The sequence below is a fragment of the Pleurodeles waltl genome, chromosome 1_2 (assembly GCF_031143425.1).
Source record: "Pleurodeles waltl isolate 20211129_DDA chromosome 1_2, aPleWal1.hap1.20221129, whole genome shotgun sequence".
NCBI classification, from domain to species: Eukaryota; Metazoa; Chordata; class Amphibia; order Caudata; family Salamandridae; genus Pleurodeles; species Pleurodeles waltl.
In genome coordinates this window covers 1,119,397,379-1,119,412,052 of record NC_090437.1, presented here as the reverse complement: position 1 = coordinate 1,119,412,052, position 14,674 = coordinate 1,119,397,379, and the positions used below count along the sequence as shown (strand labels likewise).

Here is a 14,674-nt window from a genome sequence, read left to right as displayed (position 1 = left end):
CGTTTATGGAGGATGGCAGACAGAATAGAAACAGTACACAGGTACGCAGATGACAGGACTTCGCTTCTCCAGCTACAGCATCTCGTTGCCGGGGGGACGGGACTCCCCTTCCGGCTTCTCTTTCACTTGGGCAGCCATAAGAGAGACACGCCCCTCGCGGGACGCGATCTCTCCAGGACTTCGCTTCTCCAGCTACAGCGTCTCGTTGCCTGGGGGACGGGATTCCCCTTCCGGCTTCTCTTTCACTTGGGCGGCCATAAGAGAGACGCGCCCCTCGCGGGACGCGATCTCTCCAGGACTTCGCTTCTGCAGCTACAGCGTCTCGTTGCCGGGGGGACGGGACTCCCCTTCCGACTTCTCTTTCACTTGGGCGGCCATAAGAGAGATGCGCCCCCCGCAGGACGCGATTTCTCCAGGACTTTGCTTCTCCAGCTACAGCGTCTCGTTGCCGGGGGGACGGGACTCCCCTTCCGACTTCTCTTTCACTTGGGCGGCCATAAGAGAGATGCGCCCCTCACGGGACGCGATCTCTCCAGGACTTCGCTTCTCCAGCTACAGCGTCTCGTTGCCAGGGGGAAGGGACTCCCCTTCCGGCTTCTCTTTTACTTGGGCTGCCATAAGAGAGACACGCCCCCGCGGGACACGATTTCTCCAGGACTTCGCTTCTCCAGCTACAGCGTCTCGTTGCCGGGGGGACGGGACTCCCCTTCCGGCTTCTCTTTCACTTGGGCGGCCATAAGAGAGACGCACCCCCGCGGGACGTGCCCGGGCGTGTGCCCGGGCGAAGACCGGGCCAAGACGGGCTCGTCTTCGCCCGTCATCGCCCGACTGAGGCCGGGACGGGACCAGTCCCTTTAAAGGAAGTTCCCAAGTAAGACTATTTTTTTATTCCTTTTTTTGGCTATTATTGTCAATTAGAGCTATGGGGAAAAGGAAAGCTGTTGACCCGCCGGCACCACTGGATGATATTAAAAAACAGAAAAAGCGTCCTATCAAACTAACTAATAAGACCGTACGAGGTGGCCCGAAATCACTCGACGAGATAGACCTATTATTTGAGGAGGTGGAGGCCATACTTAATAGTGAACTAGGTACCCACAAAACTTTGCCCCAGAAGAAGCCTTCGCTCCAACCCAAAAGGATCCAGGAGTTTTTTAATAATAAGAAGAAGGGCCAAACAGTTGACTCTGGGGAACCAATTGATGGTGCAGGAAAATTGCCCATTGTTAATGCCACTATTCCCTCTACTCAGCAGGGAATTGTGGCCTATAGTAGCACCTCCTATTCTTCACATACCCAGGGGACATCTCACGTAGAGGAAATAGAATGTATACCCTTACCATTGAGCCCTGAGATAAGGCTGGTCCCCAACTTACCATGTAGAAATCACTTTGAGCTCTTGACCGAGGAGGGTGACCTGATCAAGACCCATGACCTCCTCATGGCCGAGACAGCTATCGAGGCTGCCATCTCCCCTCCTATTACTGTTACTTGCTCTGAACCACCTGCTAGTGAAGTTAACTTGCCTCTAATTCTTCATAGAGTAGATGAAGTTAGGAATTTAGTATTGCAGCTAACCAAACTCCTTCAGGGGAAAATGGCTCAACTACCGAGATGTAAATGCCAAGTGTCAGAGGCAGTTGAGGAAGGTGTAATCCTGGCGGCCGAACTAGTTTCATCCAATATTAATGTATGTGAGGGACCAACCAACTATTCCCAAAGTACTGGACTTTATATGGGTGCCGCAGAGGCTAATTTAATTCCCCATACAGCCAAACCTAAAAGTAAACATATAGGGTGTAATAGTATCATCTCTGGTGGAACTACGGCGGTGAATGGTGTTGACACTGTCGGTAGTCCCCTTACCCCACTGAATTGTCGTTTTACCATGAGGCATAATATCACTACCAATATTTTAGACAAAACGGACTGTCCTCCCCCTAATATCAATAGGTTGCTCGTCAACCCTCCGATTAATGATCCAACCTGCATTATTCCTTCCCAAGGAGCTCATAGCACCTTAGACATGCCTTCAATAAGTATAAGCCCTAGGCACGGAGGCAATATTCTCTTCTTAACTAATGTTCCGAAGTTGTCACCCAGGTCTGTTTAGGACCAAGAGTCCAGGCTTAATAAGGTTATCCACTGGTTACGTTATCGACAGGAATGCCTTTCAGTTATCCGCTCGGACATCCTAAAAACTGAAAGATGGAGTCCCTCTGGGTCAAACTTCGATGTAATTTCAATTGTGTTTTTGGACAAAATTATGGCAGACCAACTCATTGACTTTGTTGCACGTATGTGCCAGTACAAGGGGCAAAAAAGAGGAGGTATTATGTTAGTCTCCAAACTAGTTGATTTAAAGCAGGCCCCTGTGTCTGGTCATATTGTCCATGTTAACAGGAGAGATTCCAGGGAGCAAGGCGAACTTATACACCATGGTTCTGTATGACTGTCTTCTGCCCAGAAAGCTCTTAACAGGGACAATTTAGAGGAATCTCAAACAAATAGTTTTGATAAGATCACTGCTAATGAGTCGCACCACAAGGATGCTTTTCCCATAACCTATGATATTGAAATAGACACTATTGGTTTATCCATAATGACTTGGAATCTTGCTGGCCTTGCTAGGAAACTGGACGATATAGATTGGGTTACTTATATAAAGTCCCAAGATGTGTGTCTTTTCCAAGAAACCTGGGTTGAGGATCGAACTAGTATAGATGGGTTCCTTTCTTTTAATATCCCTGCACAGCCATCAGAGAAAGCAACAGGTCGTGCAAAAGGGGGGCTTTTAATTCTCTTAAATTCAAAACTTCAATGTGATTATAAGGTCTTAAAATTTGACTGTCCTGATCTGATGGGTTTACAAATTTCTTTCCAACAGAATTTTAACGTAACTCTTATTAATGTATACGCCCGCTCTGTTTCACGTGGATCAGAATCACATATTTTAACTTTACTCTCTGATTTTTTAGATACTATACAAACTAACTCTTATTTAATTATCGCTGGGGATGTAAATTGCACCTTCGAACCCTCTGTGTTTTTTAGTCATTTAACCATGGAGGAGGACGAACTATGGGGGATTGCACAATTGAATGGTGATAGCCCTTGCCCACGTTCTCGAGTTGCAGCTCAGCTAGCCTCATTATGTTTAAAGTTTGGCCTCAGGGCTTGTAATGGCCGTACTCCTTCTGATCTAAACCTTGCACCTACATTTCAACGAGGTTCTCGGACTAGTGTTATCGATTATTTCCTAGTGGATGTGTGACTTTGGCCGTTATTGAGAGATATGAGGGTGGATTCCAGGTGCGAGAGCGATCATTATACCCTGTTACTCACCCTCTCTGGAAATATCTTCGGTAGAACCTCGAACACGCAATTCACAACGGTCCCTCCCCCTATTTTGAACAATGCTTACACAAAGGTAGGATGGCCAAAAGTGATGTCGAACCCCTACTTGTTACACGAGATTTACCAAATGTTTTCCGATAACTTGTCAGCCTATGAAGATCTTGATCCCAAGGCTATTCCACTACTTGGTATCCATGAAGACATGAAGACATGAAGACATGATGGTCAAACTTCAAAGTATTTTTTTACAAAAAGGTTACGGTAAGCCAGCGATGCGGGGTTCCGACTAACAGTAGATGGTTTAACGATTCGTGTATGAGGGCCAAGTCCGGCCTAAAAAAGGCTATTAAGGTTGTGACCCGGGGGGCGATCAAACAAGCAAGATGTATGTACAAAAAGACAATTTTACAATCAAAGAAATAATGGGAAGACTCTATTTGGCAGGAGCTGTTGGATGCTACAAAAACAAATAATAACACGCTTTTCTGGGAATTGTTGACTAAACATGAGAGAGGGGGTAGGTCTAATCTAAGGAACCATATTCAACCCGAAAGTTGGGTGGAGCACTTCTCTCTTCTTTATGAAGGAACTACCTCCTCTGGGGCTTCTGATTGTGATAACGTGGGATTAGACCCCCTCACTTCACTAAATGCTAACCTTGCCATTTCTTTACCCGACGGGAGTCTATATGACCCTGAGGGTCACATTTGTTTCTCCTTAGAAGAAACTGCTGATGCTATCAACTCCTTGAAACCTGGTAAAGCCCCAGGACCAGATAAAATCCCAGGCGATCTTTATAGATCCGAGCCATCTATATGGACCTGGTATATCAACTTATTGTCAAATAAAATCACAGAAGGAGGACAGATTCCCGGGACGTGGAAGGGTGCCGAAATTATCCCCATCTACAAAAAGGGTAACACAAATCTCCCAACCAACTATAGACCGGTTAGTCTGATTGATAATCTGCAAAAAATCTTTGCCCAACAGCTCCTAGGTAGACTATCGAGCTGGGTTACGGAACAACAGATTCTTTCTCCGCTACAGGCGGGGTTCCGGCCTAGAATAAGTACGGTAGACCAGGCCTTTAGGTTGGCTGTGCTACATTGGAAATATGTAGTTCTGGCAAAGCAAACCTTATATGTTGCCTTTGTTGATTTGCGTTCTGCCTTTGATTTGGTCCCAAGAGAAAAGCTTTGGGAAGTGTTATACAAAATAGGGATACCAGCCAATATAATTCACCTATTGAAACGCATGCATGAAGACACATATGCGCAAGTGAGGTGGGGCAATCAAGGTGAATTGACTAATAAATTCCCTGTTAAAAGAGGTGTCCGACAGGGTTGTGTGCTAGAATTAAGGGCATGTCAGAATGATGCTCCTACCTTAGTCAATCAGAAAATTCCTATTCTCCTTTTTGCGGATGACTCCCTAATCATTTCAAAATCCCCTATGGGTTTACAAATCCTTGTGGACAAATTCAATTTATTTTGTTGGAATTCTGGTCTAGAGTTGAACCTGAAGAAAACTAAATTGATGGTGCTTCGCTCTGGCCCTCGGAAGAAATGCACTATAAGGTTAGATGGTGTTATTTTGGATCAGGTTAGTTCCATCAATTATCTGGGTGTGAGGCTCACAGATTCACTTCACTGGGAGGAACAGGTTAGCAAGAGTGCTGGGCTTTTGCAACATCGAGCAGCATCCATATTGCGCCTTTATAGGAGCACGATTGCCAAAGCTGTATCCCCAGCAATAAAGATTTATGTGGCCAAGGCGCAGGGTGCTGCTGCCTACGGCGCAGAGATTTGGGGCATCCCTGATAGTAGCAGAATAACCAAAATTGACAATAGCTTTGCACGGGCTTTATGTGCATGCCCCATTAGCACCCCGTTAATCCCCTTATTTCTAGATTTAGGGCTAAAACGAATGGCTGACCTAATTATTCTACGACCTCTGCCGTATTGGGTGAGGCTATGGATAGTCCCCGAATTGGTCGTATATATGTCCTCACTTCTAGAATTGCTAAAATGTTCTAATTCTCCCTCCATCCCATGGATTAAACATGTATCCAGCTGGTTTTGTACATTGGGACTGAGAGATTTATGGGAGAACCCCCATCAACTCGAGAAGTCCCATGTAAAAGTATTGAAGGGAGCCTACTGGTCCTATATACGGAACAACTATATTTCCCACAAATTTAATGGTCGTTTAACTAATCTTTTCATTGATTTTAAATGGTGCCCAGAGTTCGAATTATACCTAGATATAATACCTGACCTATTAGGCAAAGGACTGTATGCCAGATTCCACTTTGGAACACTACCATTGATGGCCTTGATGAGCAGATGGGGATCCAATTCAACTTCTGATACTTGTCCCGTGTGTGGCAATTCCTCTGAAATAGTAGAACATTTTATGTTTTTTTGTCCTGCTTTCTTAATCCCAAGGTCTAAATGGATCCGCAAAATTTGTCGGGAATTGAAGTTAAGAAAATGTGCTTTAGCTCTGAGGATTCTAAAAAGTCACAATTCAAATTGCAGTTGAGTATCCTGTGTTGTGGATGTCTGAAAGGAATGCATAAGGAATGCATAAGTATAACTATCACCCAGCTCAGACTAGATGTGTATTGGTGACAGGCTGTCAAGCACACCGGGCAGTGAGAGCAGAGAAATGCCCATGTTCTAAAATGCGCACCTGTCGCAGCTCCCTGGCTTTTTGGCTTTCATTTCTGCTGTTTCTGCTTTCTGCCATTATCTCTGTCTCTTTCCGAGCTTTGCCTTTCATTTCTGCCACTTTCCCTTAGCCTTTGTCTTTCATTTCTGTGTTTTTCCTTTACTGCATGGTTCCTGCCATTTTTTCTCGCCTCCCACCACCCAGCGCGTCTCCCTACCCCCAGGGCCTACTTAATGGAGACTGCAGTGTGACTGCATTGAGCAGGTCCTGTGCCAGCTCCTCTGCAACAGGTCTCCTGACCAATAGCTCCACTTCGCTCACCCATACTCCTGCTGCTGCCACTGTGAAACCTCCCTTAGATCCTTGCCTTTCTTTTCTTCCTCATTCTCTGAGCTTTTTTGCCTTTCATTTCTGCTGTTTCATTTTGCCATTTCTGCCTTCTATCTCTGCCTCTTTCTCTGAGGTTTGTCTTTCATTTGTGCCACTTCCTGCCTTTCATCTCTGCCAATTTTTCTGAGCTTTGCCTTTCACTTCTGCCGCTTTCTGTGAGCTTTTGCCTTTCATTTCTACCTTTTTCCTTCACTGCACGCTTCCTGCCCACTTTTGCCGTTTTATTCCCTCCTCCCGCCACCCAGTGCCCCTCTCTCCCCCACAGGACCTACTTTATGGAGGCTGCAGCGTGACTCCATGGATCAGGTCCCGTGCCAGCTCCCCTGCAACAGGTCTCCTGACCAATTGCCACGGTTTTCTCACCCGCACGCCTGTTGCTACCTACCCAACATCTCCTACATCCTTGCCTTTCTTTTCTTCCTCTTTCTCCAAGCTTTTTTTGCCTTTCATTTCTGCCATTTCGCCTTTCTGCCGCTTTCTGCCTTTCATCTCTGCCTCTTTCTCTGAGCTTTGCTTTTAATTTCTGCTTGTTTCTGCCTTTTATTTCTGCAGCTCTCTCTTAGCTTTTGCCTTTCATATCTGCTATCTTCCTTCACTGCACGATGCTCTCCCGCTTCCTGCTGTTATTTTCCCTCCTCCCTCCCCCAGGACCTCCTTAATGGAGGCAGGAGCTTGGCTGCGCGCAGTGGGCGCCCAGCTGGCATGCCAAAGGCAAGCCCATCTGTGCCCGGCCGCACCTAGACCGTGCCAAGTGCCAGGAATCCTGGCCCTCACACCAACCGCTGCTACAGCAGCAAGGAGCTCCTGGCCCTGGACCCCGGACACCGCAAGAGAATCTGCTTTATCTCCTTCCCTCAAGCAACCGAAGGACCCTTCACCTGCCAATGCTGCCTCTTCTCTTGCAACATAGAGCCACCAGCCCAAACAGGATCCCATGCCGCTCCCGCTTGGAAGACCACGAACATCCCGAAGAACCCAAACCCGCTCCAGTGTATCCTGCTTAATGCCTGATCCCTCTCAAACATGCCACAGAAAACTGGGACACCATCATCTCCCTCTCCCCCAACATAGCCTTCATCATCGAAACCTGGCTCAGCCCCTTCTAGAACCCTGACATAGGCACCGCAAAACTTTGCGGCTGCAAGATGATACACCCAAACCACCCTAACAAACATGTCGGAGACATCACCTTCATCTTCAAGGATACCATCCGATGCATCACCACTGACGACCCTACACCTCTCATGAAACACCTTAACTTACAGCCACAAACTGACACCAAGACACCGGTAAGAGGCACCCTCGTATACAGACCCCTGGGACCTCAACTGGCCTTCTGCGACACCAGCTCCAACATCATTCCCTCTCTTGCCATCGACTCCAGCCACTACATCCAACTCAGCGACCTCAATGTCCACATTGACGACCCTAACAAAGCCAACTCCACCACTCTCCTGCAGAACATGAGCAACATTGGCCTCACCCAACTGGTCACTAAACCCATGCACAAAGCCAGGCACACACTCAATCCTATCTTTACCTCCAGCAACAGAGTCAAATTAATCCACGTCACAGAACTCTTATGGTCCGACTACATCATTGTTCACGTCACCATCACTGGTGCCCAGCATACCATCACCAAGTGCCACAGTTTCAACCACCTCAGATGGGGCAAGGTAAGAGAGACACGGTGGACGCAGGACCACGGCACCTTGCAACCCAAGGCTTCATCAGACCGAGAACAGGTTCTCCACAACTTTTTCACCTGGAAATCCAAATGATCTGACAAAACCTCATGACAAGCCAGTTGGTACACCCCAGAGCTACCAAGCACAGCTTCTACCATCTCAAGAAACAATGGCGATCCACCAGGAACCCTTCCAACAGAGCTGCCTACAAATAAGCCCTTAGCAACTACCATCGGAAAATCAAGTGAGCCAAGAGAACAGCTATCACAGTCTGCAATGACATAGCAGCCCACCGCACAAAAGAACGATTCAAAATAGTCAAAGACTATTCCAACCCAGCAGCCACAGGGAACACAATCCACGCTTCCCAAGGACTCTGTGACACCCTCTTGGACTACTTTCACACCAAGATTGCCACCATCTACAAAAACTTCAGTCTCAACCCACAGGCCACCACCTAAGCCGTCACGCACATCTCAGTCATGTCAATCATCCACTCCAGAGTACACACTGACCCAGGCCCCCACTGCATCTTAAACCTCTGATCCAGTCACATCAGCATCCTCAACACCTACATTACTACAGCAGTCTTTCCAGACAAATGTAAATATGCAGAAATTAGACCCCTCCTAACGAAACCATCTGCCAACTCCAGCGAACTCAAAAATTATTGACCAATTTCTCTGCTCCTCTACCCCATCAAAATACTCAAAGGCTATCATCAACAACTCACTGAATACTTATAACAAAACTACCTGCTTGACACCTCCCAATCAGGATTTGGCAGCAACCACAGCTTGAAGACTGCATTTGTCGCAGCCACAGATGACATCAGAACACTCCTTGATCGCGGGGAGACCTCTGCCCTGATTCTCCTTAACTTCTCAGCGGCTTTCAACACAGTTTCCCACCACACCCTCATCAGCAGGCTCCACAACATTGGTATACAAGAGAACTCTGTCAAATGGATCGCCTCCTTCCTGACAGGACGTACTCAGAGCATCTTGCTACCTCACTTCACCTCCGAACCCAAGAACATCATATGCGTCATACACGAGGATCCTCTCTCAGCCCCACTTTGTTCAACACCTACGTGACCCCCCTAGCTGACATCATCAGATCTCACTGTCTCAACATCATTTCCTATGCAGACGATACACAGTTCATCCTCTCGCTCACCAAAGACCCCTCCACCACCAGAACTAATTTCCGCGCTGCCATGTCCAGCATAGCAGACTGGATGAAAGCAAACTGCCTCAAACTCAACTCAGACAAAACGGAAGTACAGATCTTCAGGAGAATCACATCCATATGGGACCACAGCTGGTGTCCACCCGAACTCTGACCCATGCAGATAGGCCATGCGCGCTACCTCGGCATCATCTTCGACAGTGAACTTACAATGAAGCAACAATCACCTCCTCCTGCTTCCACACTCTCCTCATGCTCCCTAGAAAATTCTGATGGACCCCAGTGAACACCAGGAAAAGAGTCACCCAGGCCCTCGTCACCAGCCACCTTGATTATGCCAATGCACTCTACAACAGCATTTCCACCCAACTCCTCAAAAGACTCCAGGCCATACAGAACCCAGCAGCCAGACTCATCCTGGACCTCCCCAAATGGGTCCACATTCCCCTCCACCTCAGACAACTCCACTGGCTCCCCATCTAGAAGAGATGCAGTTTAAGATCCTCATGCACACCTAAAAGGTCTTACACGACCAAGGACCTGCCTACATCAACCACCGACTGAACCTTCACCAACCCACCAGACACCTGTGCTCCTCCTCACTAGCCCTTACACACACACCCTGAATCTGTCGCAGCCACAGTGGTGGCTGTTCCTTCTCCTATCCCTCCCTCCCTCGGCACCAAGACCTGGAACGACCTGCACCTTCACTTCCAAACAGCACCCTCCCTTTCGGACTTCAGAAAGAGTCTCAAAACCTGGCTCTTCCACAGAGACCTTGCACCCTCCCGCACACAGATACCACCTGGGGTGACAGTGCCACGCTATGATTGATAAAATAGTAATAATAAATCTGACTTTACAAGTAAGGAGGATTTATCATTACCAGTCCAATGATACCAGACATGATGCAACTACTCCTCTCTGATCATGAATTACAGCTTTAAAGTATTTTAAGGAATTCTCAATGCTGGCCTATGAGAGGGGCAAACCTCACAGTAAAGAAAAATGACTTTGGAAGTTTTTTTATTACCGGGACATGTAAAACTAAAAAGTATATGTCCTGCCTTTTACTTACATAGCATTCTGCCCTATGGGCTACCTGGGGCCTGCCTTAGGGGGTGACTTCTATGTGAGCCAAGGGGAGTTTAGGGCTTGGCAAGAGGGTTTTAAATGCCAGGTTGAACTGGTACTGAAACTGCACACACAAACTCCGCAAGGCAAGCCTGAGACATTTTTACAGGGCTAATTAAGTGGGTGGCTCAAACAGTGCAAGCAGCCCTAATGGCGACTTTCCCCCAAGGTGGACAGGGAGGTGTGATTGTGAGAGGAAGAAACCCCTTCCAAACAAATTAAGTAGGAGGATATGTGCAATGAAGGTGCCTACAGAGTAGTCCCATGTGTCCAGTACTGTCAGTGAAGCACAGGCAAGATGAGGAATCCACTGTGAAGGTAGCTATCAATATTAAGAGGTATGCATTCCTCATACATACAGGAGCAACCCGATCTTGCATCCGAAAGGGAGGTCCTTCAATTTCTAATAGATGAGTGGATGCAAGGGTTATCTGGGGTGGCAATGAGTCTTACATTTACTAAACAAGTGGAGAGGGAGATAGGAGGTAAGTATATTGATGGCCATTTATTTTGCTCTCCGGCTGCCCCAGCTAGTTAATTGGGGAGAGATCTTATGGCTAAACTAAACATGACTATCCATTTTGAGCCTGAGGGCACTATGGTTTGTTCTACCGTAGAGTCCCTCCTTCCAGGATCATGGCTGCAACAGTAGATTCTTCTACTGATGACCAAATGAGAGCTCGATCCACTGTGGCATTTACCACATCAATATAAACAATAGTAGCAGAAACACCAAAACTATCGGGAAGGAAGGTCCAGCAACCCAAGGAGTTCCTTTTCCGATTACAGGAGCAAGATTCTTGGATACTTGATAGCGAGTTGATATTACATATGGAGGCCTTAGAAATAATGCCGACCTATAGCACTTTGACCGCCTGTGATCATAACCATGTCCTATGGGCATGTGTAATGTTCATTGAGCCAGGTGAAACAGGTAAGGAAATACTGGATGATCAGTTGTTTGATCTTAAGAAAACTATCATAGTTTTTCAGGAGGACATACCGCTAAGGACAGTATTGGAAATAAGGATGCCCACACCACGTAGAGCCTTTGATTCAGTTAGGGATGCAGATCCTTCCCAAGAACCAGATACTCTGTGGACCAAGGTACCCCATGATATAGCATTATTTGCACTGACACCCCATTCAGAATAACATTAAAGGAGGGTTCTTTCTTGCCTAGGATGAGACAGTATCCCCTTTCCAAAGAGGGGATGAGGGCACCCCCACCATACAGGTGTTACAAGAGCAAGGAGTAATTTACATTGGAGTGTCTCCTTGTAACACCCCAATTTACCTGATTAGGTAATCTAAGGGTAATACTTGGTGTATGGGTCAAGACCTGCACACCCCACCCACAAATTATGTAGTGGTACCAGAATTCCCAATTGTTCAGCACCGGATGTTGCCTTCATCACGGAGACCTGGATGAACGCCTCCTCTGCTCCAGACATCGCCACCGCCATCCCCGAAGGCTACAAGATCTCCAGGAAAGACCGCACCAACCAAGCAGGAGGAGGTATTGCCATCGTCTTCAAAGACTCCATCAGCGTCACCACCTCCACCGAAGACACCCCTCTCGCCGCTGAACACCTGCATTTTCAGATTCGCACCGACCCGAGGACCACCCTCAGAGGATCAATCGTCTACCGTCCTCCCGGACCACGCGCCCCTTTCAGCGACGCCATCGCCGACTTCATCTCCCCGCACGCCCTCGCCTCACCGGACTACATCCTCCTAGGCGACCTCAACTTCCATCTGGAACAAAACAACGACCCCAACACCACCACCCTGCTCGACAACCTCGCCAACCTCGGCCTCAAACAACTGGTGAACACCGCCACCCACATCGCCGGACACACGCTCGACCCTATCTTCTCCGCCAGCAAACACGTCTTCTTCAGCCACACATCCGCCCTACACTGGACCGACCACAGCTGCGTCCACTTCACATTCCGACGCGAGACCCGCCACCTCCGCACTCAACCCATCCCTCGTCGACAGTGGAACAAGATCCCTGAAGAACAACTCTTCTCCGCACTCGCCGCCAACCAACCCACTCTCACCACCGACCCCAACGACGCAGACCTCAACCTCACAAACTGGATCTCCAACTGCGCAGACAACCTTGCTCCCCTCAAACGCACGCATCGACAGACCAACACCAAAAAACCTCTCTGGTTCTCTGTCACCCTCAAAGAATCAAAGAAAACTTGTCGCGCCCTTGAGAAAGCCTGGCGCAAGGACCACACCGCTGACAACATGACCACCCTCAAGAACGCTACCCGCGAACACCACCACCTGATCCGCGCTGCCAAAAGGAACTTTTTCACCGACAGACTGGACAAAAACAGCCACAACAGCAGAGAACTCTTCAGCATCGTCAAGGAGTTCTCCAACCCCAGCGCCAACGCCAACGCCGTCACGCCCTCACAGGATTTGTGCGAATCCCTCGCCACTTTCTTCCATCGCAAGATCAGCGACCTCCACGACAGCTTCGGACACCAGACCCAACAAAACACCACCGAACCCACATCCCCGGCCATCACCCTCAACAACTGGACTCACATCAACACAGAAGAAACCAAATCCATCATGAACTCTATCCACTCCGGCGCCCCTTCGGACCCCTGCCCGCACTTCATCTTTAACAAAGCCGACGACATCATCGCCCCGCACCTCCAGACCGTCATCAACTCTTCTTTTTCTTCTGCTACCTTCCCCGAATGCTGGAAACACGCTGAAGTCAACGCCCTACTAAAGAAATCTACGGCTGACCCGAGCAACCTGAAAAACTTTCGCCCCATCTCTCTTCTGCCTTTCCCAGCCAAAGTAATAGAGAAGACCGTCAACAAACAGCTGACCACCTTCCTGGAAGACAACAACCTGCTCGACCCCTCACAAACCGGATTCCGAACCAACCACAGCACTGAAACCACCCTCATCTCAGTCACAGACGACATCAGAACCCTGATGGACAACGGTGAAACAGTCGCCCTCATTCTTCTCGACCTCTCGGCTGCCTTTGACACCGTCTGTCACCGCACCCTAATAACCCGCCTCCGCTCCACCGGGATCCAAGGCCAGGCCCTGGACTGGATCGCCTCCTTTCTCGCAAACCGTTCCCAAAGAGTTTACCTCCCTCCGTTTCGCTCAGAACCCACCGAGATCATCTGCGGCGTACCTCAAGGCTCATCACTCAGCCCGACACTCTTCAATGTCTACATGAGCCCCCTCGCCAACATCGTACGCAAGCACGACATCATCATCACCTCCTATGCCGACGACACCCAACTTATACTCTCCCTCACCAAGGACCCCGCCAGCGCCAAGACCAACCTACAAGAGGGTATGAAGGACGTTGCAGATTGGATGAGGCTCAGCCGCCTAAAGCTGAACTCTGAAAAAACGGAAGTCCTCATCCTCGGCAACACCCCGTCCGCCTGGGACGACTCCTGGTGGCCCACGGCCCTCGGAACCGCACCGACCCCCACAGACCACGCCCGCAACCTCGGCTTCATCTTGGACCCTCTTCTCACCATGACCAAGCAAGTCAACGCCGTGTCCTCCGCCTGCTTCCTCACCCTCCGCATGCTCCGCAAGATCTTCCGCTGGATCCCCGCCGACACCTGAAAAACCGTGACCCACGCCCTCGTCACGGCCGCCTGGACTACGGCAACACCCTCTACGCCGGGACCACAGCCAAACTCCAAAATCGCCTGCAACGCATTCAAAACGCCTCGGCCCGCCTCATCCTCGACATACCCCGCAGCAGCCACATCTCCGCACACCTGAGACACCTGCATTGGCTCCCAGTCAGCAAAAGGATCACCTTCCGACTTCTCACCCACGCACACAAAGCCCTCCACGACAAGGGACCGGAATACCTCAACAGACGCCTCAGCTTCTACGTCCCCACCCGCCTCCTCCGCTCCTCTGGCCTCGCACTCGCTGCTGTCCCTCGCATCCGCCGCTCCACGGCGGGTGGGAGATCTTTCTCCTTCCTGGCGGCCAAGACCTGGAACTCCCTCCCCACCAGCCTCAGGACCACCCAGGACCACTCCGCTTTCCGGAGACTCCTAAAGACCTGGCTGTTCGAGCAGCGATAACCCCCCCTTTTCCCCTAGCGCCTTGAGACCCGCACGGGTGAGTAGCGTGCTTTATAAATGTTAATGATTTGATTTGATTTGATTCCTGACCCTTATATTATTTTGACAAACATTCCTCAGGATGCAAAATTT

The 14,674-nt window shown here is 49.0% G+C and overlaps 1 long non-coding RNA gene across 2 annotated transcripts in view; it reads left to right on the top strand.

The window, feature by feature from the left end:
* Window positions 1-786: 786 nt before the first annotated feature.
* Window positions 787-14,674, top strand: part of LOC138248563 (uncharacterized) — a 327,877-nt gene continuing 313,989 nt past the window's right edge. For both annotated transcript variants that reach the window (XR_011194601.1, XR_011194602.1), the window contains exon 1: window positions 787-871. This is a non-coding gene — a long non-coding RNA (uncharacterized lncRNA). The remainder of the gene's footprint in view (window positions 872-14,674) is intronic.